The sequence below is a fragment of the Anomaloglossus baeobatrachus genome, chromosome 5, assembly GCF_048569485.1.
Source record: "Anomaloglossus baeobatrachus isolate aAnoBae1 chromosome 5, aAnoBae1.hap1, whole genome shotgun sequence".
Lineage (NCBI taxonomy): Eukaryota > Metazoa > Chordata > Amphibia > Anura > Aromobatidae > Anomaloglossus > Anomaloglossus baeobatrachus.
This window is the reverse complement of record NC_134357.1, coordinates 92,390,339-92,415,812: the sequence shown is the minus strand read 5'-3', so window position 1 is coordinate 92,415,812 and position 25,474 is coordinate 92,390,339. Positions and strand designations below refer to the sequence as shown.

General features: G+C 53.5%; 1 protein-coding gene across 2 annotated transcripts in view; it reads left to right on the top strand.

Moving 5' to 3' along the window:
• The window catches only part of TFAM (transcription factor A, mitochondrial), a 74,884-nt gene that overhangs the window by 27,797 nt on the left and 21,613 nt on the right, over nucleotides 1-25,474 (top strand). The window lies entirely within an intron of this gene.

Here is a 25,474-nt window from a genome sequence, read left to right as displayed (position 1 = left end):
CTCCCTGGCCATTTGCATTGCCTACCTTTCTTTCTTTCCTGCAATCTGGGTTAGAAAAAGGTTTGTCGCTCGGCTCCCTTAAAGGTCAGGTCTCGGCGCTATCCGTCTTTTTTCAGAGGCGTTTGGCACGCCTTCCTAAGGTGCGCACGTTCCTACAGGGGGTTTGCCATATCGTACCCCCGTACAAGCGGCCGTTAGATCCATGGGATCTGAACAGGGTACTAGTTGCCCTCCAGAAGCCGCCCTTCGAGCCTCTGAGGGAGGTTTCACTTTCTAGACTATCACAGAAAGTGGCTTTTCTGGTAGCGATCACATCTCTTCGGAGAGTGTCTGAGCTGGCAGCACTATCATCCAAGGCTCCCTTCCTGGTCTTCCACCAGGACAAGGTTGTGCTGCGCCCCATTCAGGAGTTTCTCCCGAAGGTGGTATCCTCTTTTCATCTTAATCAGGATATCTCTTTGCCTTCGTTTTGTCCTCATGCAGTTCATCGGTATGAGAAGGATTTACATTTGTTAGATCTGGTGAGAGCACTCAGAATCTACATTTCCCGCACGTCGCCCTTGCGCCGTTCGGATGCACTCTTTGTCCTTGTCGCTGGTCAGCGCAAAGGGTCGCAGGCTTCTAAGGCCACCCTGGCTCGATGGATCAAAGAACCAATTCTTGAAGCCTACCGTTCTGCTGGGCTTCCGGTTCCATCAGGGCTGAAGGCCCATTCTACCAGAGCCGTGGGTGCATCCTGGGCATTACGACACCAGGCTACGGCTCAACAGGTGTGCCAGGCAGCTACCTGGTCGAGTCTGCACACTTTCACCAAACATTATCAGGTGCATACCTATGCTTCGGCGGACGCCAGCCTAGGTAGAAGAGTCCTGCAGGCGGCAGTTGCCTCCCCGTAGGGGAGGGCTGTCTTGCAGCTCTAACATGAGGTATTTCTTTACCCACCCAGGGACAGCTTTTGGACGTCCCAATCGTCTGGGTCTCCCAATAGAGCGCTGAAGAAGAAGGGAATTTTGTTACTTACCGTAAATTCCTTTTCTTCTAGCTCTTATTGGGAGACCCAGCACCCGCCCTGTTGTCCTTCGGGATTTTTGGTTTGTTTGCGGGTACACATGTTGTTCATGTTGAACGGTTTTCAGTTCTCCGATGTTACTCGGAGAGAATTTGTTTAAACCAGTTATTGGCTTTCCTCCTTCTTGGTTTTGCACTAAAACTGGTGAGCCAGTGATCCCACTGGGGGTGTATAGCCAGAAGGGGAGGGGCCTTACACTTTTTAGTGTAATTGCTTTGTGTGGCCTCTGGAGGCAGTGCTATACACCCAATCGTCTGGATCTCCCAATAAGAGCTAGAAGAAAAGGAATTTACGGTAAGTAACAAAATTCCCTTCTTCTGCGATCATCCGGAGTTCGCTGAAATCTTACGCAAGCACAGACAGCAACCGGACAAGACGTTCAACAACGGTAAGTCGATTGATTTACACTATCCCTTCCCCGAAGATCTCAGGAAGGAATGGGCGGGCTCACCGGTGGTTGACCCTCCGGTCTCCCGTCTGGCCTCGCATACAGTTCTATCTCTGCCGCAGGGAACATCGCTCCGTGATGCCACGGACCGTAACATCGAGAGATTCGCCCGTTCGGCTTTTGAGGCGGCAGGCGCGGCACTGTCTCCGGCCTTCGCCGCCGTCTGGGTAGCTAAGGCCATGGTGACCTGGGCCGACACCCTCCGCAGAGGGCTTCGCTCGCAGTCGGGCGATCCCGAGCTTGTCAACATGGCTGCACAGATTGCCCTGGCGGGTGAGTACATCATTAATGCATCTCTGTCTACAGCCAATTGCGCAGCACAAGCGGCCAGCAACACGGTGGCAATCCGCCGGGCAGTCTGGCTCAGAGCCTGGAATGCAGACGCGGCTTCAAAGAAATCACTTACTGCCCTCCTGTTTTGCAGGAGGCCGACTGTTTGGGGACAGGCTCGATCAGATTATCGCCGAGGCTACGGGAGGAAAGAGCACCTCCCTTCCACAGCTGAGACCCAGGCGTTTCCCACGCCGCCAGCCGACCTCAGGTTTTCGCCCCTTTCGCAGCTTCAGTTCCCCGGCACAGCCTAGGAGGAACAGATCCCCGCAGAGAAGCAGGAAGAACCCGTCTTTCAAAACAAATCCCTCCTGGCGTTCCAGACCACGCCAGCCTGCCAAACCAGCATCTAGATCTCAACGATACTCCTCCAAATGACTCCTGGTCTTCGCGCGTCAGCGCAGACCAGGTGGGGGGGCGCCTTTCTCTGTTCCAACATGTCTGGCTCCCTTTGATCACAGACGCTTGGGTCAGAGAAATCCTAGTCTCGGGTTACAAGACAGAATTTACGTCAATTCCTCCAAGCCGTTCCTTTCTTTCCCATCCTCCCGAGTCGGACGCGCGAGCTCGCCCCTTTTTCTTTGTCGCTCCATTGGGAGACCCAGACAATTGGGTGTATAGCTTCTGCCTCCGGAGGCCACACAAAGTATTACACTTTAAAAAGTGTAACCCCTCCCCTCTGCCTATACACCCTCCCGTGGATCACGGGCTCCTCAGTTTTATGCTTTGTGTGGAAGGAGGCACACATCCACTCATGCATTCTCATATTAGTTATGTCGGTTGGAAGAAAAGAGGGCCCCCACGGGGCCCCCGGCATGTTCCCTTCTCACCCCACTACGTCGGCGGTGTTGTTAAGGTTGAGGTACCCATTGCGGGTACAAAGGCCGGAGCCTTATGCCGTCTCCTTCACCATCCCTTAGCGGCTCTGGGAGAAGTGGGATCCTGAACGGTCAGCCATTTTCTGGGACCGTGCTCCCTCCGCAGCCCCTGTGGGAATCTGCCGGACCGGAGTCTATTCAACCTCAGGGACCGGGCCCTGCAACTCTAAGGTACTCTGTGTCCCCATTGGGGAATATGCAGGAGCGCACCTTCTTCCCGGACGCTGCGGCAGCTGCTGAATTGAGAAGACCGACGGACTTCCGCGCCGACCGTGCCTGCTTGTCGGGCGCGGTCTCAAATTTAGTCCCCGGCTTCATCGCGGCCTAGTCGCAAAAATCCCGCCCCCGGGCCTGCCTGTCAGGGGTAAGGGCGGGACTGCCGACCTGATGTCGGATGTGAGGGCTGGAACATCCTGCATGTTTCCTCCCCCCTCACTGATCACTGTGGGGACCCCAGATTCCCGCACTTTCCTGGCGCCGCCCACGGCTCCACTCCTCCCCTGAGATCTCCGGCAGCCATTTTTTGGGCATTCTGCCGGTGGAGGATTCTCAGGAACAGCTCTGCAGCTCCAGGGGACCTAAAGCTGGGAATCTGGAGGCACACACTCCGCTTGTTAGCGGTCGGTAAGCCACACCGGTCACCCGGTGCTGGTCCCCCTAGGGTGCCGGAATAGATACGTATTTATATATATTTCTGTTCGGTCGGGCTGTATATCCTGTTTTTGCCCATATACCCTCAGTGCTCATTCTCCTAGGAGACAACAGCATGTCGTCCACAAGGAGCAAAGCTGTTAAGGCACAGGGGTTTTTTGCGGCCTGTACCTCTTGTGGGGCTATGTTACCTGCGGGTTCCACCTACCCTCACTGTGAGCTATGCTCGACCCCTGTTTCACTTGCTCAGCCGGAGCCTCGGTCACTAGTGCACCCCTCGGCTCATGTAGACCCCCCTGCTCCCCCTGTCCAGGCGGCAGGGACAGAGTTCTCCTCTTTTGCTGAGAAACTCTCTGAGTCACTTTCACAATCCATGGCTCAGTCTATGGACAAATGGTCTGCCAAGCTGCTAGAAGCTTTGCAGTCCAGACCGGTCCTTACACAGGCCCCGGCCCCTGTTGGATCGTCACCTCCAGGCCCCTCTCGGTCTGAGCCGCAGCGCGCTCCCAGGTTGGGCCCTAGGTCCCAAGCGGAGGACTCCTGCCAGGACCACAGTCCTAGACAGGCTAAGCGGGCTCCCTGGGAATCTTCCCCGACTTCTTCACGCTGCTCGGGTTCCCAGCTTGAGGACTCTCTGGAGGACGAGGCGGACGTCGCAGCTCAGGGTTCTGACCCTGACGTCGCCCTTAACCTTGATACACCTGAGGGGGACGCATTAGTGAATGATCTTATCTCGTCCATCAACCAGGTGTTGGATCTCTCTCCCCCGCCTCCTACTGTGGAGGAGTCGGCGTCTCAGCAGGAGAAACACCAGTTTCGGTTCCCCAAACGTACACGTAGTGCGTTCTTCGATCACTCTAACTTCAGAGACGCTGTCCAGAAGCCCAGAGCGGTTCCGGACAAGCGCTTTACTAAGCGCCTCACTGACACGCGTTACCCCTTCCCCGCTGAAGTCGTTAAGGGGTGGGCTCAATGTCCCAAGGTGGATCCCCCAGTCTAGATTGGCGGCTAGATCTGTGGTATCGGTGGCTGATGGCTCATCGCTAAAGGATGCCACTGACAGGCAGATAGAGCTCCTGGTGAAGTCCATCTTTTGCCCCGGCCTTTGCAGCCGTGTGGGCACTCCAAGCTATCTCGGCTTGTGTGACTGAGATTAATGCTGTCACACGTAATTCTACTCCGCAAGTTGCGTCTTTGACTTCTCAAGCGTCAGCTTTTTCTTCCTACGCCATGAATGCAGTCCTAGACTCGGCTAGCCGTACAGCTGTGGCATCCGCTAACTCTGTGGCAGTCCGCAGGGCCATGTGGCTGCGCAAATGGAAGGCAGACTCGGCCTCCAAGAGGTTCTTAACCGGTTTGCCGTTTTCTGGCGACCGATTGTTTGGCGAACGATTGGATGAGATTATTAAGGAATCCAAGGGAAAGGACTCCTCCTTACCCCAGTCCAGACCTAAGAGACCTCAACAACGGAAAATACAATCGAGGTTTCGGTCCTTTCGTCCCTCCGCCAAGCCCCAATCCTCTTCGTCCAGCAGGCGGGAGAAAGGCCAGAGGAACTCCTATGCGTGGCGGTCCAAGTCACGCCCCCAAAAGGCCGCAGGAGGGACTGCCTCCAAGGCGGCCTCCTCATGACTCTCGGCATCCCCTAACCGCATCCTCGGTCGGTGGCAGGCTCTCCCGCTTTGGTCACACCTGGTGGCCACATGTTCAAGACCGATGGGTGAGAGACATTCTGTCTCACGGTTACAGGATAGAGTTATCCTGATAGATATCAGCTCCCGTCCTGCGGCTCGTTTCTTCAGAACCACTCCGCCCCCCGCTCAGGCCGACGCACTTTTTCAGGCGGTGGACGCTCTGAAGACAGAAGGAGTTGTGACCCCCGTTCCCCTTCAGGAACGTGGTCGCGGCTTTTACTCCAACTTGTTCGTGGTGCCAAAAAAGGACGGATCATTCCGTCCTGTGCTGGACCTCAAACTGCTCAACAGACACGTGAGAACCAGACGTTTTCGGATGGAATCTCTCCGCTCGGTCATCGCCTCGATGTCACAAGGAGACTTCCTAGCATCGATCGACATCAAAGATGCTTATCTCCACGTGCCGATCGCACCCGAACATCAACGCTTCTTGCGTTTCGCCATCAGGGACGAACACCTTCAGTTCGTGGCATTGCCTTTCGGCCTGGCGACAGCCCCACGGGTTTTCACCAAAGTCATGGCATCCGTGGTGGCGGTCCTACACTCTCAGGGCCACTCGGTGATTCCCTACCTAGACGATCTCCTAGTCAGGGCCCCTTCTCGGGTGGCGTGTCAACACAGCCTTACAGTCGCTCTGACGACTCTCCAGCAGTTCGGGTGGATCATCAACTTCCCAAAATCCTAGTTGACACCGACCCAATCACTGACTTACCTCGGGATGGAGTTTCATACACAGTCAGCAGTAGTCAAGCTACCGCGAGACAAACAGCTTTCTCTGCAGGCAGGGGTGCAATCACTTCTTCGGAGTCAGTTACACCCCTTAAGGCGCCTCATGCACTTCCTGGGGAAGATGGTGGCAGCGATGGAGGCAGTGCCGTTCGCGCAATTCCATCTACGGCAGCTCCAATGGGACATTCTCCGCAAATGGGACAGGAGGTCGGCTTCCCTCGACAGGAACGTCTCTCTTTCCCTTGCAACCAAGACATCACTTCAGTGGTGGCTCCTTCCCAACTCTCTATCGCAGGGAAAATCCTTCCTACCCCCAACCTGGGCTGTGGTCACCACGGACGCGAGCCTGTCAGGGTGGGGAGCGGTTTTTCTCCACCACAGGGCTCAGGGAACCTGGACTCCGATAGTCTTCCCTTCAGATCAATGTTCTGGAAATAAGGGCAGTGTATCTAGCCCTATTGGCTTTTCAGCGGTGGCTGGAGGGCAGGCAGATCCGTATCCAGTCGGACAACGCCACTGCCGTCGCCTACATCAACCACCAAGGCGGCACTCGCAGTCGTCAAGCCTTCCAGGAAGTCCGGCGGATTCTGCAGTGGGTGGAAGCCACAGCCTCCACCATCTCCGCAGTTCACATCCCGGGCGTAAAAAACTGGGAAGCAGATTTTCTCAGTCGTCAGGGCATGGATGCGGGGGAATGGTCTCTGCACCCAGACGTGTTTCGAGAGATCTGTCGCCGCTGGGGAACGCCGGAGGTCGATCTCATGGCGTCACGGCACAACAACAAGGTCCCGGCATTCATGGCACGGTCTCAGGATCACAGAGCTCTGGCGGCGGACGCGTTAGTTCAGGACTGGTCGCAGTTCCGACTGCCTTATGTGTTTCTTCCTCTGGCGATGCTGCCCAGAGTGTTACGCAAGATCAGGTCCGACTGCCGTCGCGCCATTCTCGTCGCTCCAGACTGGCCGAGGCGGTCGTAGTACCCGGATCTGTGGCATCTCACGGTGGGTCAGCCGTGGGCGCTTCCAGACCGCCCAGACTTGCTGTCACAAGGGCCATTTTTCCATCTGAATTCTGTGGCCCTCAACCTGACTGTGTGGCCATTGAGTCCTGGCTCCTAGCGTCTTCAGGGTTATCTCAGGATGTCATTGCCACCATGAGACAAGCCAGGAAGCCAAAGTCCGCCAAGATCTATTACAGGTCTTGGCAAATCTTCTTATCCTGGTGCTCTGATAACGGTTTCTCTCCATGGCCGTTTGCCTTACCCACTTTTCTTTCATTCCTCCAATCCGGAATGGACAAGGGTTTGTCACTCGGCTCTCTAAAGGGCCAAGTATCGGCGCTCTCCGTATTTTTTCAAAAGCGTCTAGCCAGGCTTCTGCAGGTCCGCACGTTCCTGCAGGGAGTTTGCCACATAGTCCCACCTTACAAGCGTCCGCTGGAACCCTGGGATCTTAACAGGGTGCTAACGGCTCTTCAGAAACCATCTTTCGAGCCGCTGCGGGATGTCTCTTTATCACGTCTTTCGCAAAAGGTGGCCTTTCTAGTGGCAATTACATCACTCCGGAGAGTGTCTGAGCTTGCAGCGCTATCATGCAAAGCCCCCTTCCTGGTGTTTCACCAGGATAAGGTGGTTCTGCGTCCGGTTCCGGAATTTCTCCCTAAGGTGGTATCTACTTTTCATCTCAATCAGGATATCTCCTTACCTTCATTTTGCCCTAATCCAATTCACCAATGTGAAAAGGATTTGCTCTCTTTGGATCTGGTGAGAGCACTCCGGCTCTACGTGTCTCGCACGGCGCCCCTGCGTCGTTCAGATGCGCTCTTTGTCCTTGTCGCTGGCCAGCGTAAGGGTTCGCAGGCTTCCAAGTCAACCTTGGCTCGGTCGATCAAGGAACCGATTCTTGAAGCCTACCGTTCTTCTGGGCTTCCGCTTCCTTCAGGGCTGAAAGCCCATTCTACCAGAGCCGTGGGTGTGTCCTGGGCATTGCGGCACAGGGCTACGGCTCAGCAGGTGTGTCAGGCAGCGACGTGGTCTAGTCTGCACACTTTCACGAAACACTATCAAGTGCACACCTATGCTTCGGCAGACGCCAGTCTAGGTAGGCGAGTCCTTCAGGCGGCGGTTGCCCACCTGTAAGAGGAGGGCCGTTCGGCTTTTTTTATTGAGGTATTCTTTTACCCACCCAGGGACTGCTTTTGGACGTCCCAATTGTCTGGGTCTCCCAATGGAGCGACAAAGAAGAAGGGAATTTTGTTTACTTACCGTAAATTCCTTTTCTTCTAGCTCCTATTGGGAGACCCAGCACCCGCCCCTGTTCCCTTCGGGCTGGTTGTTCTTTTGTGTACACATGTTGTTCATGTTGAATTGTTCTTTTGGTTCATGGTTCAGTTTGCCGAACATCCTTCGGATTGAATTTACCCTATACCAATTCATAAGTCTTCTCCTTCCTGCTTTTGCACCAAAACTGAGGAGCCCGTGATCCACGGGAGGGTGTATAGGCAGAGGGGAGGGGTTACACTTTTTAAAGTGTAATACTTTGTGTGGCCTCCGGAGGCAGAAGCTATACACCCAATTGTCTGGGTCTCCCAATAGGAGCTAGAAGAAAAGGAATTTACGGTAAGTAAACAAAATTCCCTTCTTTCGCGCCATCAAATCTCTGCACCGCTCAGGGGTCGTGATTCCGGTTCCAGATTCGGAGCGGTTCAGAGGAGTTTACTCCAACCTCTTCGTTGTCCCCAAGAAGGATGGCACTGTGCGCCCTGTTCTCGACCTCAAGATCCTCAACAGGTACGTCAGAACCCGAAGATTTCGCATAGAATCCCTCCGATCGGTGATTGCCTCCATGGAGGTCGGCGAATTCCTCGCCTCTCTGGACATACAGGACGCATATCTGCATATCCCAATTGCACACCTGCACCAAAGATTCCTACGCTTTGCCGTAGCTCACGATCATTATCAGTTCACTGCCCTACCGTTTGGTCTTGCTTCCGCGCCTCGAGTGTTCACGAAAGTCATGGCCGCTGCCATGTCGATCCTGCACTCCAGAGGTGTTTTGGTAATTCCATACCTGGACGACTTACTGATCAAGGGGTCCTCTTTCAACGACTGTCGTCTAAGTGTCCAGATCACCATCGACACTCTTTCCCGTCTCGGTTGGCTCATCAATCAGAAGAAGTCCTCGTTGACCCCGGCTCACCGGATTACCTTCCTAGGCATGGAGTTCAATACCATCCAAGGACGCGTGTTCCTTCAACGGGAAAAGATGGTCTCCCTCCGGAAAGACGTCCAGACCCTCCTCCACTCCAGGGCGGTGTCCATACGATTTGGTATGAGGGCACTAGGTCGGATGGTGGCGGCAATAGAGGCGGTTCCGTTTGCCCGCTTCCATTTTCGCCCTCTTCAGCTATTCCTGCTGCACAATTGGGACAAGTCTCTATTCACCTTGGATCGCAAGATACGTTTGTCCCCGAAAGTCCGCCACTCGCTGCGCTGGTGGACCAACAGGCAGAATCTCGCCAAAGGAACGTCGTTCTTACCAGTGCACTGGAAGACGGTCACCACCGATGCCAGCCTTCTGGGCTGGGGAGCGGTCTTCCAGCACCACACGGCTCACGGTCAGTGGTCCTACCAGGAAAGCCGGCTCCCGATCAATGTTTTGGAGATCAGAGCAGTCCTACGAGCTTTGCAAGATTTTCAACACCTTCTCCAAGGGTCTCCAATCAGGATACAATCGGACAACGCCACGGCGGTGTATAGAGTAGACCTGGCTCACTGAATTTGACAGGGTGCTCTGGAGAAAACAAACAACTGCAGTCCAAAACGAATCTCCGGCACTCCAATTAGAAAACAAGAAAACAGTCTGGGTTTCTTTGGTGCTTTTTTATTGTAAATAAAGAGAATGAAAAAAGTCTGTCTCAACGTTTCGGTCTCGATGGGACCTTTATCGAGAGTTATATCAGACTAAGGGATTAGAGAATAGTATACGGATTGCACCGACAAAGAACAATGTGGATCATCACAGAAAAGACAGGGAAGCAAGTGTGAGCACCAAAGAAACCCAGACTGTTTTCTTGTTTTCTAATTGGAACGCCACGGCGGTGGCATACATCAATCATCAGGGCGGCACGAGGAGCGTCATGGCGATGAGAGAGGTGAAGAGGATCATACAGTGGACAGAGCCTCACAACGCCAGGATCTCCGCGGTACATATCCCCGGCGCGGAAAATTGGGCGGCCGACTACCTCAGCAGACAGGGTCTGGCGTTGGGCGAATGGTCTCTAAACAGGTTTTCGAGCAGATTTGCCACAGGTGGGGGACTCCGGATGTGGGCCTGATGGCCTCGCGGTTCAACAATCAAGTTCCACAGTTCATATCCCGCTACCACGACCAGCAGGCGCTAGGAGTCGACGCCCTCATTCTTCCGTGGAAACAGTTCAGACTACCGTTCATCTTTCCGCCGTTGCCACTGATTCCAAGAGTCCTCAAGAAAATCAAGGCAGAGGGCATTCCGGTGATTCTCATCGCTCCAGAATGGCCCAGGCGAGCATGGTTCGCAGAACTCGCACAGCTCGTCGCAGACAGCCCATGGCGGCTTCCAGATCGGCCGGACCTGCTGTCTCAGGGGCCGCTCTTCCATCAAAATTCAGGGGTTCTCAATTTGACGGCATGGCTCTTGAATCCTGGCTGTTAGCCCAGTCAGGGTTCGCTCCAGAAGTGATTCAGACTATGATTAGGGCTCGAAAGCCCTCATCGTCGAAGATCTACTACCGGACCTGGAAGGCATTTTTTCAGTGGTGCGAGGTCAACGGCAATCTCTCCCCGCTAGTTTTTTCACTACCGACGCTTCTAGCGTTCCTTCAGGCAGGGTTGCAAGCGGGTCTCTCGCTGGCAACCATCAAGGGGCAGCTTTCGGCTTTGTCTGTTCTTTTCCAAAGAAACCTAGCATCACGTCCGCAGGTCAAGACGTTCATCCAAGGAGTCGCTCATCTGAATCCGCCCTATCGGGCTCCGCTAGAACCATGGGTTCTTAATCTAGTTTTAGGATCCCTCTAACTGGCTCCCTTTGAACCACTCAGAGAATTTTCATTCTCACACTTATCCTGGAAAGTGGTCTTTTTGGTGGCGGTCACTTCAATCAGGAGAACGTCCGAACTGGCAGCTCTGTCGTGCCGCTCACCTTTTATGGTTTTTCACCAGGACAAGGTTGTCCTGCGCCCGTCTCCGGAGTTCCTGCCGAAGGTGGTGTCTCCTTTTCACCTGAATGAGGAGATCGTGCTTCCATTTTTTTTGTCCGGCACCCACTCACACCTTGGAAAGGTCACTACACACTCTGGACTTAGTACGAGCGCTCAGGACTTACGTCTCGAGAACTGCGCCTTTCCGCAAATCAGACAACCTGTTCGTCCTGCCTGCTGGTTCCAAGAAGGGCATGCCGGCGTCCAAGGCTACCATTGCCAGATGGATCAGATCAGCCATTGCGGAGTCCTACCGAGTCAGGGACAAGTCCCCTCCGAGGGGAGTAAGAGCCCATTGCACCCGGGCAGTTGGGGCGTCTTGGGCAATCAGACACCAGGCTTCAGCCGAGCAAGTCTGCAAAGCCGCAACGTGGTCCAGTCTTCATACCTTCACCAGGTTTTACAGGGTCCACACCCAGGCATCAGCAGATGCCTGCCTTGGGAGAAAGGTGTTGCAGACGGCCGTCGCACACCTCTAAAAAGGTAGTAAACATATGTACAGAGCGTTCCCACAGAATTTGTTGTTTGCATTGGTTCTGTAGGACGGCTTATGTACCCACCCAGGGACTGCTTTTGGAAGTCCTATGGTCCTGTGTCCCCCAATGAAGGCGATAGAGAAAGAAGGGTTTTTGTGTACTCACCGTAAAATCTCTTTCTCTGAGTCTTCATTGGGGGACACAGCACCCACCCTGTTTGGATTGTGAGGTCTTCCTTTACCGGATGTTTCCCGATGTTGTTTGCGGGTCACCTTTGTTTCCATCCGGCTACTGTATATTTACGTGCCCATAAGGCACTGTGTTTTTTTCAACACACATTTTTCTCTTGTTTTACATTGTTTAGTTATGGTTGTTCAAGGCTCTCCTACTACTGCTTTTGCACAAAACTGGCATAGTACCGCCTCCGGCTCAGGGTGTACACTGCCAGGGAGGAGCTAACTCTTTTTGTTCACTTAGTGTCAGCCTCCTAGTCACAGCAGCATACACCCATGGTCCTGTGTCCCCCAATCAAGACTTAGAGATTTTACGGTGAGTACACAAAAATCCTTCTTTTTGGGATGTTTTATTCAGTGTTCACTATATGGTAAAACTGATGTGTGGGTATGATGCCTGAGGTCCGTGCGAGTTTGTAGACACCAAACATGTATAGGTTTACTTGTATCTAAGGGGTTAAAAAAAATTAACAAGTTTGTCCAATAAAAGTGGCGCACGTTTTGCGCCATTTTCCAAAACGCGTAGCGTTCTTATTTTTTGGGATCTATTGCTCAGTGACGGCTTATTTTTTGCGTCTTGAGCTGTCGTTTCTAATGGTACCATTTTTGCGCAGATGCTACGTTTTGATTGCCTGTTATTGCATTTTGCGTGAAACTTGCCGCAACCAAAAAACGTAATTTTGGCGTTTGGAATTTTTTTTGCCACTACGCCGTTTACCAATCAGATTAATTGATCTTATATTTTGATAGATCGGGCATTTCTGAACGCGGTGATACCAAATATGTGTATATTTATTTTATTTTTTTAACCCTTCAATTTTCAATGGGGGGGAAAGGAGTGTGATTTGAACTTTTAGGTTTTCGGGTTTTTTTAAACTTTTTTTTTACATTTTTTTTTATTTTACTAGTCCCCCTAGGGGGCTATAGCGATCAGCAATCCGATCGCTATTATCTATCTGCTGATCACAGCTATACAGCTGTAAACAGCAGAAACAGTCACTTTCTTTTTCCCTCTGTTCCGTGCCGAGGGAAAACGAAAGTGAAACATCATAGCTGCAGGCCTCATCACATTGACCCTGTGCTACGATGGCAACCACCGATAGTCACGTGATCACGCACGTGACTTCCGGTGGGGGCGGCGGTAAGTAAAAAACATGGCCGCGCGCCTTTAGATCTTGCTGCCAGACTTTGGCAGCAAGATTTAAGGGGTTAATGGCCGCGGGTGGAAGCGATTCCACCCGCGGCTAGCAGGCACACATGTCGGCTGTTGAAAACAGCTGATATGTGTGCCGACCCCCGCGGCAGGAGGCGGGGCTTAACGGGACACGCTCCATGACGGATATATCCGTCCGTGGTCGGGAAGGGCTTAAAGAGTGAGTCGCCTGAGAAGTAAACATATCCTCCAAGAGGAGTTGAGTTTAGTGTTGAGCGGACCCGGACTGGAAAAATCCGAATCCGCGCGGTTTCAGCGGTAGATCCGAGTCCGACCCAGACGCGGGATTCCGGGTGCACGATCCGGATCCGTTTTTTTGGGGGTTTTTTTTTTTTCCTCTTTCGCTCGCTCTGTCTTTCGCTCGCTCTGTCTTTCGCTTCCCGGATTCCGCTCCTCATTGACATATATTGGCCCGGATTCCGGATCGGATCTCAGACTTCCTTGTCAACCCGCCAATGATCCGCCGGATTATTAGCAATCCGCTCAACTCTAGTTGAGTTAATTCCCTTTTAGGAAGCCGTATTTTCTGCATTAAGGTTTAAGGCTGAAACGCTGTTGTATAGAAGCACACGTCTGCCGCCATTGTCTAATTTCAAACATTCGACTGTCTCTATCCCAAAAAAAGGAGAAAACTTTGAAAATAATAGAACAAATATTAAACTATCCTTCCCAAGAAAAGTTTTCCCTTATTCTGAGGGATCTGTTTATGGATGAAACCTCAGATTCTTTCCATCCACAGTGATATAACGTCACAAGGTCACTTTGATCAATTACCACAGACCACAGTGATGGTTCTTTCATTGCACTGCTATACTGAATACACAGCACTGCCTGAATGTGAAAAGATGTATCACCATCCAGAAACACTTGTACGCTGTGATGTTTCCCTGTCTGCCTCCTTTATCTTCTCCCCCTTAGTATTTAGTGTGGTCAGTCATATCCGTAGTTTTAATTCATCGTTGGTATTCACGTTTATTTCTTTATCGTTCCTTTGGGAGACCCAGACCATGGGTGTTTAGCTTCTGCCTCCGGAGGACACACAAAGTACTACACCTAAAAGTGTAGCTCCTCCCTCTGAGCTTATACACCCCCTGGTAGCCAGTCCTAGCCAGTTTTATTGCTTTGTGTCAGGAGGCATACATCCACACATGCATTCTCATCTGATTTGTTTGACTTTTCGAAAGAGTTTGAAGAAAAGCGGGTCCATGTCTGGACTCCCGGCATGTCCCTTCTCACCCCACTGTGTCGGCGGTGTTGTTAAGGTTGATTTACAAGGATGCAGCCTTACATGCCGCGCTCCTTCACCATCCCTTCTGGGCTCTGGCTTGAAGTGGGAGCCAGCACGGTCTCCATGCCTGGCAGGAGTCCGGTCTCCATCCACAGCCCCTTGAGGATTCTGTTGGACAGGAGCACTCATCCCCAGGGACATGGCCCTGCGTCTCAGCAGCTAAGTACCTGAGACGTTTATGTTGGGGGTCCCGGTTCTTTATTGTAAGGGGAGAGTATGCTGTATGTGATTGTTTTTAACTTTTCCGGTGGGTTCTCTAGCTTTTGCCTGAGAACTGCGCCGATGGTGCCTGCTTGTCGGCCTCGCCGCTTAAATTTAGGCCCCGGCTTCGCCGGAGGCCTAGTTTCATTTTCCTGCCCTCGCATGTCACTCATGCAGAGGGACAGGTTTGGCTCCTCCCGGCGGCCGTTCTACACTGAAGAGGGACACTCGCCACTCCTGGGGCGTCCCTCCTTCCCTGCAGGTCTCTATAGCCCTCCAGTTCCCGCTCTTTTATAGGAACGCCCCCTAGTTTCTCAGGCAGAGTTCACTCTGCTCTGGGACATCCTGCATTCTGCATCCCTGCTGAGGTGCTGTGCACTGGGGGACAGGGCTTCGGGATCTGGAGGGCACACAACACCGCGCTCAGCGGTCTGGTAAGCCACAGCCGGTCTCCGGTTGTGGACCTCTGTATATTCTCCCTGGGGTTCATTCTCTGCAAAGCCCCCACTCCAGCAGCATGTCTCACACAAGGAGCAAGGCTCCAAAGCTTTATTCTGCATGCACTGCATGTAAGCTCCTGCTGCCTGAGCCGAGCATTTATCCACACTGTGATGGTTGCTCTAACTTGGCGGTGCCACAGCCTGGAGTCTCACCCCCAGTGGTCTCTCAGGCTGCTGCTGCACCTGTGACTGAACCCCCGGCCTGGGTAGAGTCCTTTTCTAGGTCCATATCCCAGTCATTTGCTGAGTCCATGGGACTTTTGTCCAGGACTTTGATGAATATGCATCAGCCCCCCTCACAGGGTGCCTCTAATACTCTTGACAGTGGATTCCTATCCTCTGACCTCCGTCCATCGGAGCTCACGGAGGATTCATCATCTGATCTCAGACCCCGTCCTAAGAGAAGGCGCAGGGTTTTCCTCCCCCTCCCACGGCTCTGTCTCAAGAGCTGACTCTCAAGATGAGGAGGATGCCCTCACTGGGGGCTCGGAGGCTATGTATCCCTTCGATTTCTCTGAGGGTGACTCAGATCTTAGTGATTTGATTGGCTTCTATTAATTCTGTGCTGGATCTCAATCCGCCAGTGTCAGAGGAGCAACCCTCTCTGGCAGAAAAACATCAGTTTACCTCGCTTAAGAGAGTAAAGAGTGTGTTCTTTAACCACTCCAGTTTTCAAACCGCTGTGACCAAACCCAGGGCCTGTCCTGACAAACGCTTCCCAAAGCGTGGTTCTGATGACCGGTTTCCATTTCCACCTGAGGTGGTCAAGGAGTGGTCTCACTCCCCAAAGGTAGACCCTCCGGTGTCTAGGCTCTCAGCCCGGACCGTTGTGTCGGTGGCTGACGGCACCTCACTTAAGGATTCCACTGACCGTCAGATTGACCTTCTGACCAAATCTGTGTATGAAGCTGCGGGGGCCACGTTTTCCCCGACTTTTGCAGCAGTGTGGGCTCTCAAAGCCATCTCTGCTTCTCTAGAGGAGATGCATTCCCTCACCAAGGAATCTATGCTTGAGATGGTTACCTTAACCTCTCAGGCTTCAGCTTTTTCATCTTATGCCATGTCTGCCATGCTAGAGGCTGCTCACCGCACTGCAGTGGCTTCAGCTAATTCTCTTGTTATCCGCAGGATTTTGTGGCTTCGAGAGTGGAAGGCAGATGCTTCTTCCAAGAAGTTTCTTGCTGGGCTCCCTTTTGCTGGTTCACGGCTGTTTGGTGAACAGCTGGATGAAATCATTAAAGAAGCTACTGGCGGGAAGAGTACTTCCATGCCACAAACCAAGACCAGGAAACCCGCCCATGGTAGGAATCAATCGAGGTTTCGTTCCTTTCATTCCTCCAACTGGTCATCCTCTAAGCCTTCCGCCTCATCCGCTAACTCAGCCAAGGATCAGAAATCCAACTGGCGCCCCAAAGCGCGTCCGCAGAAGACCGCAGGAGGTTCTGCCACTAAGGCAGCTTCCTCATGACTCTCGGCCCGCTCCAGCCACGTCCTTAGTCGGTGGCAGGCTCTCCCACTTTGGCGACGCTTGGTTAAAGCAAGTCTCCGATCAGTGGGTGAGAGACATCATATCTCACGGCTACAGGATAGAATTCTCTTCCAGCCCGCCAAACAGATTTTTTCTCTCAACTCCCCCCTGCTCCAAGGCCGCCGCCTTCTCGCAGGCCGTGGCGTCCTTGCAGGCAAATGGAGTAATTGGCCCATTTCCCGCTCAGGAACGGTTCAGAGGTTTTTACTCAAATCTCTTCCTAGTTCCAAAAAAGGACGGTACCTTCCGGCCCATCCTAGATCTCAAGCTTCTCAACAAGCATGTCCGGGTGCGGCATTTTCGCATGGAGTCTCTGCGATCAGTCATTGCCTCTATGACCCAAGGGGATTTCCTGGCGTCCATCGACATCAGAGATGCCTATCTACATGTGCCAATCGCAGTGTCACATCAGCGTTGGTTACGTTTTGCGATAGGAGAGGATCATTTCCAATTCGTGGCTCTCCTCTTCGGGTTAGCCACGGCCCCTCAGGTATTCACCAAGGTCATGGCGGCAGTGATTGCGGTCCTGCACCTCCAGGGGTTAGCAGTGCTTCCTTATCTGGACGACCTTCTGGTCAAGAGTCCATCCAGCGCAGACTGTCAGCGGAGTGTTTCGCTCACTCTCGCCACCCTAGCCAAATTCGGGTGGATTGTCAATCTTCCCAAATCCACCCTGACTCCGACCCAGAGTCTCACGTACCTAGGGATGCAGTTCCAGACTTTGCCGGCACTTGTGAAGTTGCCCTTAATCAAACAGCAGTCTCTCCAGCTAGCGGTGCGCTCTCTCCTGAGGCCCCACCGTTATTCCCTCAGGCGCCTGATGCAGGTGCTGGGTCAAATGGTGGCGGTTCCCTTTGCCCAGTTCCATCTGCGTCCTCTGCAGCTGGACATTCTCCGCTGTTGGGACAAGCGGCCTTCCTCCTTACAGAGGTTAGTGGCTCTGTCGCCACGGACCAGGAGCTCTCTTCAGTGGTGGCTTCGACCCCTCTCCCTGTCCCAAGGGCGCTCCTTCCTGACTCCGTCCTGGGTGATTCTCACCACGGATGCCAGCCTATCCGGCTGGGGAGCGGTACATCTCCACCACAGAGCACAGGGCACTTGGACTCTGTCAGAGTCAGCCCTTTCAATCAATGTGCTGGAAACCAGAGCTGTGCTTCTAGCTCTCCTAGCCTTTCACCACCTGTTGGCGGGCAGGCACATTCGAGTCGAGTCAGACAACGCGACAGCGGTTGCCTACATCAATCACCAAGGCGGGACACGCAGCCGCCTGGCAATGTTGGAGGTCCAACGCATTCTTCAATGGGCGGAGGACTCCAAATCCACCATATCCGCAGTCCACATCCCTGGCGTAGAAAACTGGGAGGCAGATTATCTCAGCCGTTAATCCGTGGACGGTGGCGAGTGGTCCCTGCACCCGGCAGTGTTTCAGTCAATCTGCCGCAAGTGGGGCACTCCGGACGTGGACCTAATGGCATCCCGTCACAACAACAAGGTTCCGGTTTATGTGGCTCGCTCCCACGATCCTCAGGCCTTCGCCGCGGACGCTCTGGTTGAAGACTGGTCCCAGTTTCGTCTGTCCTACGTGTTTCCCCCTCTAGCTCTCTTGCCCAAAGTCCTGCGCAAGATCAGAATGGAGGGTCGTCGAGTCATCCTCATTGCACCGGACTGGCCCAGGCGAGCTTGGTATCCGGACCTGCTCCAACTGTCCGTGGAGATGCCGTGGCATCTTCCTGACCGTCCAGACCTGCTCTCGCAAGGTCCGTTTTTCCGCCCGAATTCTGCGGCACTCAAATTGACGGCGTGGCTCTTGAGTCCTGGATTTTGACGGCTTCTGGTATTCCTCCTGAAGTCATCTCCACTATGACTCGGGCCCGTAAGTCTTCCTCCGTCAAGATCTATCACAGGACTTGGAAAATGTTCCTGTCCTGGTGTCGCTCTTCCGGCCATTCTCCTTGGCCATTCTCGTTGCCGCCCCTTCTGTCTTTTTTACAGTCCGGTCTGCAGCTAGGACTGTCCCTCAACTCTCTCAAGGGACAAGTCTCAGCTCTGTCATTGCTGTTCCAGCGGCGTCTCGCAAGGCTGGCTCAGGTCCGCACCTTCATGCAAGGTGCGTCTCGCATCATTCCGCCTTATCGGCGGCCCTTGGATCCCTGGGACCTTAACTTGGTCCTCACGGTATTGCAGAAACCCCCTTACGAGCCCCTTAGGGAGGTTTCTTTGTATCGTCTTTCTCAAAAGGTGGCCTTTCTAGTTGCCATAACTTCTCTCAGGAGATTCTCTGATTTGGCTGCGCTCTCCTCTGAGTCACCTTTGGTTTTTCGCCAAGACAAGGTAGTTCTCCGTCCGACCCCGGACTTTCTTCCTAAGGTGGTCTCTCCCTTCCACCTTAACCAGGATATTTCCTTGCCTTCCTTCTGTCCGGCCCCTGTTCATCGCTTTGAGAAAGCGCTGCATACTCTAGATCTGGTGCGTGCTCTCCGGATTTATGTGTCTCGCACCGCTGCGCTTAGGCGGTGCACCTCTCTTTTTGTGCTAACCACAGGGCGGCGCAAGGGTCTCTCTGCTTCTAAGCCGACCTTGGCCCGTTGGATTAGATCGACCATTTCGGACGCCTACCAGAGTACTCGGGTGCCTCCCCCGCCGGGGATCAAAGCACACTCGACCAGAGCTGTCGGTGCCTCTTGGGCTTTTAGGCACCAGGCTACGGCTCAACAAGTCTGTCAGGCTGCCACTTGGACTAGCCTGCATACCTTTTCGAAGCACTACCAAGTGCATGCTCATGCTTCGGCAGATGCGACCTTGGGCAGACGCATCCTTCAGGCGGCTGTCGCCCACTTGTGAAGTTAGGCTCCGCCTACTTCTTAGTTTTTTCTGTTTATTCCCACCCAGGGACAGCTTTGGAACGTCCCATGGTCTGGGTCTCCCAAAGGAACGATAAAGAAAAAGAGAATTTTGTTACTTACCGTAAATTCTTTTTCTTATAGTTCCGTATTGGGAGACCCAGCTCCCTCCCTGTTGCCTGTTGGCAATTTTCTTGTTCCGTGTGTTATCACCGGCTGTTATCGTGGACAGAGTCTCTGGTTGTTCCGGTTCTTACTCGGTTCTACTTGTGGGTGGCTATTCTCCTTCAGCTTTTGCACTAAACTGGCTAGGACTAGCTACCAGGGGGTGTATAAGCTCAGAGGGAGGAGCTACACTTTTAAGTGTAGTACTTTGTGTGTCCTCCGGAGGCAGAAGCTAAACACCCGTGGTCTAGGTCTCCCAATACGGAACTATAAGAAAAAGAATTTACGGTAAGTAATAAAATTCTCTTTTTTTGTTAATTACAGCATATAACTTGGTGGTAATTTTTTTTTCTTTGTCGCTCCATTGGGAGACCCAGACAATTGGGGTGTATAGCTATGCCTCCGGAGGCCACACAAAGTATTACACTAAAAGTGTAAAGCCCCTCCCCTTCTGCCTATACACCCCCCGTGCTCACGGGCTCCTCAGTTTTTATGCTTTGTGCGAAGGAGGCAGACATGCACGCATAGCTCCACAGCTTAGTCAGCAGCAGCTGCTGACTAGGTCGGATGGAAGAAAAGAGGGCCCATAACAGGGCCCCCAGCATGCTCCCTTCTCACCCCACTTTGTCGGCGGTGTTGTTAAGGTTGAGGTACCCATTGCGGGTACACAGGCAGGAGCCACATGCTGTTTTCCTTCCCCATCCCTTAATGGGCTCTGGGTGAAGTGGGATCTGGATCGGTCTCCAGGCACTGGGACCGTGCTCCCTCCGCAGCCCCTGGGAATCTGCTGGATAGGAGCCGGGTATCGTCAGGGACAAGGCCCTGCTACTGTGAGGTACTCTGTGTCCCCGTGCGGACAGCGCATGGAGCGCTGGTGCCACACACATTGCAGCTCTGCTGGGTGTGTTAGTGCGCCGGGGACTATCGCTCATGGAGCGCTTGTGCCATACACTTTCCAGCACTGCTGGGTGTGTTAGTGCGCCGGGCATGGAGCGCTTGGGCCAGACACTTTCCAGCACTGCTGGGTGTGTTAGTGCGCCGGGCATGGAGCGCTTGGGCCAGACACTTTCCAGCGCTGCTGGGTGTGTTAGTGCGCCGGACATGGAGCGCTTGTGCCAGACACTTTCCAGCACTGCTGGAGGTGTCAGTGCGCCGGGGGACTACCGCGCGGCCGCGCTTATTGCCGGCCGCGCTTATAACTTTAGTCCCCGGCTTCTGCGGCCTAGTGTCGTTTCTTCCCGCCCACAGGCCTGCCAGTCAGGGGAAGGGTGGGACGCTGCACAGATCGTCAGCGCCGAGGGCTGGAGCATACATTAGTATCCTCCTCCCTCCTCACTCAGTACAGTGGGGCACTGGATTCCCGCACTTTTCTTGGGCACGCCCACGGTCCCCTCCTCCCCACAGAACGCCGGCAGCCATTCCTGTCAGCGATTCAGACGCTGGAGAGGAGAGACAACACAGGGAGACCCAGGCAGGGAATCTGGTGATCACACAACCGCTCTCAGCGGTCGGTAAGCAGCACCTCTGGTGCTGGCCCCACTGAGTACCGAAGTGTGTATATATATATATATAGGCTTATAGGCTATACATTTGCACTGTACGGTCGCTCTGTTGATTTTTGGCTATATACCCTCCTGGTTGTTCTCACAGGAGACAACATGTCATTGGAACCACCTGCTACCACTGTCCAGGTGACAGGGACGGAGTTTGCAGCCTTTGCTGACAAACTGTCTGAGAGTATGGATAAATGGTCTGCTAAAATACTGGAAGTATTGCAGTCCAGACCGGTGATTCAGGCCCCGGGCACTGTCCAATCCTTGACCCCTGGTCCCCCTCATTTGGAACAGCAAAATGCCCCTGGGGTAACCCATAGGACACAGGCGGGGTCGCTGGGAAATTCCCTCCACTTCATCACACTGTTCAGGGTCCCAGCAGGGGGACTCTGGAGGATGAAGCGGAGGTATCAGATCAGGATTCTGATCCTGAAGCCGCTCTCAACCTAGATACACCTGAAGGTGACGCAGTAGTGAATGACCTTATAGCGACCATCAATCAGGTGTTGGATATTTCTCCACCAGCTCCCCCAATTGAGGAGTCTGCTTCTCAGGAGAAATTCCGTTTCAGGTTTCCAAAGCGTACATTAAATAGGTTTCTGGATCACTCTGACTTCAGAGAGGCAATCCAGAAAAACCGAGACTGTCCAGACAAGCGTTTTTCCAAGCGCCTTAAGGACACACGTTATCCCTTCCCCCCCGAGGTTGTTAAGGGCTGGACTCAGTGTCCTAAGGTGGATCCTCCAATCTCCAGACTGGCGGCTAGATCCATCGTTGCAGTGGAAGATGGGGCTTCACTCAAAGATGCCACGGACAGACAGATGGAACTATGGTTGAAATCCATCTATGAAGCTATAGGCGCGTCTTTTGCTCCAGCATTCGCAGCCGTATGGGCGCTCCAAGCTATCTCAGCTTGTCAGGCGCAGATTAATGCAGTAACACGTACATCTGCCCCGCAAGTGGTGTCCTTAACCAATCAGGCGTCGGCGTTTGCGTCCTACGCCATTAATGCTATCCTGGACTCGGCGAGCCGTACGGCGGTGGCATCCGCCACTTCGGTGGTACTCCGCAGGGCCATGTGGCTACGTGAATGGAAGGCAGACTCTGCTTCCAAAAAGTTCTTAACCGGCTTGCCATTGTCTGGCGACCGCTTGTTTGGTGAGCGATTTAGATGAAATCATTAAACAATCCAAGGGAAAGGATTCATCCTTACCCCAGTCCAAACCAAACAGACCTCAACCACGGAAGGTACAATCGAGGTTTCGGTCCTTTCGGACCGCGGGCAGGTCTCAATTTTCCTCGTCCAAAAGGACTCAGAAAGGTCAGAGGAACTCCGATGCATGGCGGTCTAAGTCACGTCCTAAAAAGACCGCCGGAGGAACCGCTCCCAAAGCGGCCTCCTCATGACTTTCGGCCTCCTCAAACCGCATCCTCGGTCGGTGGCAGGCTCTCCCGCTTTTGCGACACCTGGCTGCCACAAGTAAAAGACCGATGGGTGAGAGACATTCTTTCTCACGGTTACAGGATAGAGTTCAGCTCTCGTCCTCCGATACGTTTCTTCAGAACATCTCCGCCCCCCGACAGAGCCGAGGCTCTTATGCAGGCGGTGGGCACCCTGAAGGCGGAAGGAGTGGTGATCCCTGTTCCTCTTCAGCAACGGGGTCACGGTTTTTACTCCAACTTGTTCGTGGTGCCAAAAAAGGACGGATCCTTCCGTCCCGTTCTGGACCTAAAACTGCTCAACAAGCATGTGAAAACCAGGCGGTTCCGGATGGAATCGCTCCGCTCCGTCATCGCCTCAATGTCCCAAGGAGATTTCCTGGCATCAATAGACATCAAAGATGCTTATCTCCACGTACCGATTGCACCAGAGCATCAGCGCTTCGCCATAGGGGACGAACACCTTCAGTTCGTGGCACTGCCTTTTGGCCTGGCGACAGCCCCACGGGTCTTCACCAAGGTCATGGCAACAGTTGTGGCAATCCTCCACTCTCAGGGACACTCGGTGATCCCTTACTTAGACGATCTACTTGTCAAGGCACCCTCTCAAGGGGCATGCCAACACAGCCTGAACATTGCTCTGGAAACTCTCCAGAGTTTCGGGTGGATCATCAATTTTCCAAAGTCAAATCTGACACCGGCCCAATCACTGACATATCTTGGCATGGAGTTTCATACTCTCTCAGCGATAGTGAAGCTTCCGCTGAACAAACAGCGTTCACTACAGACAGGGGTGCAATCTCTCCTTCATGGTCAGTCACACCCCCTGAGGCGCCTCATGCACTTCCTAGGGAAGATGGTGGCAGCAATGGAGGCAGTTCCTTTTGCGCAGTTTCATCTGCGCCCACTTCAATGGGACATTCTCCGCAAATGGGACAAAAAGTCGACGTCCCTCGACAGGAACGTCTCCCTTTCTCGGGCAGCCAAAGCTTCCCTTCAGTGGTGGCTCATCCCCACTTCTCTGTCGAAGGGGAAATCCTTCCTGCCCCCATCCTGGGCGGTGGTCACGACGGACGCGAGCCTGTCAGGGTGGGGAGCGGTCTTTCTCCACCACAGGGCTCAGGGGACTTGGACTCAGACAGAGTCCTCCCTTCAGATCAATGTTCTAGAGATAAGGGCAGTGTATCTTGCCCTAAAGGCGTTCCAGCCGTGGCTGCAAGGCAAGCAGATCCGAATTCAGTCGGACAACTCCACAGCGGTGGCATACATCAACCACCAAGGCGGGACACGCAGTCAGCAAGCCTTCCAGGAAGTTCGGCGGATTCTGCTGTGGGTGGAAGCCACAGCCTCCACCATATCCGCAGTTCACATCCCGGGCGTAGAAAACTGGGAAGCAGACTTTCTCAGTCGCCAGGGCATGGACGCAGGGGAATGGTCCCTTTACTCGGACGTGTTTCAGGAGATCTGTTGCCGCTGGGGAATGCCGGACGTCGACCTAATGGCGTCCCGGCACAACAACAAGGTCCCGGCATTCATGGCACGGTCTCAAGATCATAGAGCTTTGGCGGCAGACGCCTTAGTTCAGGATTGGTCGCAGTTTCAACTCCCTTATGTGTTCCCTCCTCTGGCACTGTTGCCCAGAGTGTTACGCAAGATCAGGGCCTACTGCCGCCGCGCCATCCTCGTCGCTCCAGACTGGCCGAGGAGGTCGTGGTACCCGGATCTGTGGCATCTCACGGTCGGCCAACCGTGGGCACTACCAGACCGACCAGACTTGCTGTCTCAAGGGCCGTTTTTCCATCTGAATTCTGCGGCCCTCAACCTGACTGTGTGGCCATTGAGTCCTGGATCCTAGCGTCTTCAGGATTATCTCAAGAGGTCATTGCCACTATGAGACAGGCTAGGAAACCAACGTCAGCCAAGATCTACCACAGGACGTGGAGGATATTCTTATCTTGGTGCTCTGATCAGGGTTTTTCTCCCTGGCCATTTGCCTTGCCCACTTCCTTCAATCCGGATTGGAAAAGGGTTTGTCGCTCGGCTCCCTTAAGGGACAAGTCTCTGCGCTTTCTGTCTTTTTTCAGAAGCACCTAGCCAGGCTTCCACAGGTACGCACGTTCCTGCAGGGGGTTTGTCACATCGTCCCCCCTTACAAGCGTCCGTTAGAACCCTGGGATCTGAACAGGGTGCTGATGGTTCTTCAGAAACCACCGTTCGAGCCGATGAGGGATATCTCTCTCTCACGCCTTTCGCAGAAGGTGGTTTTCCTAGTAGCAGTCACTTCACTTCGGAGAGTGTCTGAGCTAGCAGCGCTGTCATGCAAAGCCCCCTTCCTGGTGTTTCACCAGGACAAGGTGGTTCTGCGTCCGGTTCCGGACTTTCTCCCTAAGGTGGTATCCCCCTTTCATCTCAATCAGGATATCTCCTTACCCTCTTTTTGTCCTCATCCAGTTCACCAATGTGAAAAGGATTTGCACTTGTTAGATCTGGTGAGAGCACTCAGATTCTACATTTCTCGTACGGCGCCTCTGCGCCGCTCGGATACACTCTTTGTCCTTGTCGCTGGCCAGCGTAAAGGGACACAAGCTTCCAGATCAACCCTGGCTCGGTGGATCAAGGAACCAATTCTCGAGGCTTATCGTTCCTCGTGGCTTCCGGTTCCCTCAGGGCTGAAGGCCCATTCTACCAGAGCCGTGGGAGCGTCCTGGGCTTTGCGGCACCAGGCTACGGCTCAGCAGGTGTGTCAGGCGGCTACCTAGTCGAGCCTGCACACTTTCACGAAACACTATCAGGTGCATACCTATGCTTCGGCAGATGCCAGCCTAGGTAGGCGAGTTCTTCAGGCGGCGGTTGCCCACCTGTAGGACGGAGCCGGTTGCGGCTCTATTATGAGGTATTATTTACCCGCCCAGGGACTGCTTTTGGACGTCCCAATTGTCTGGGTCTCCCAATGGAGCGACAAAGAAGAAGGGAATTTTGTTTACTTACCGTAAATTCCTTTTC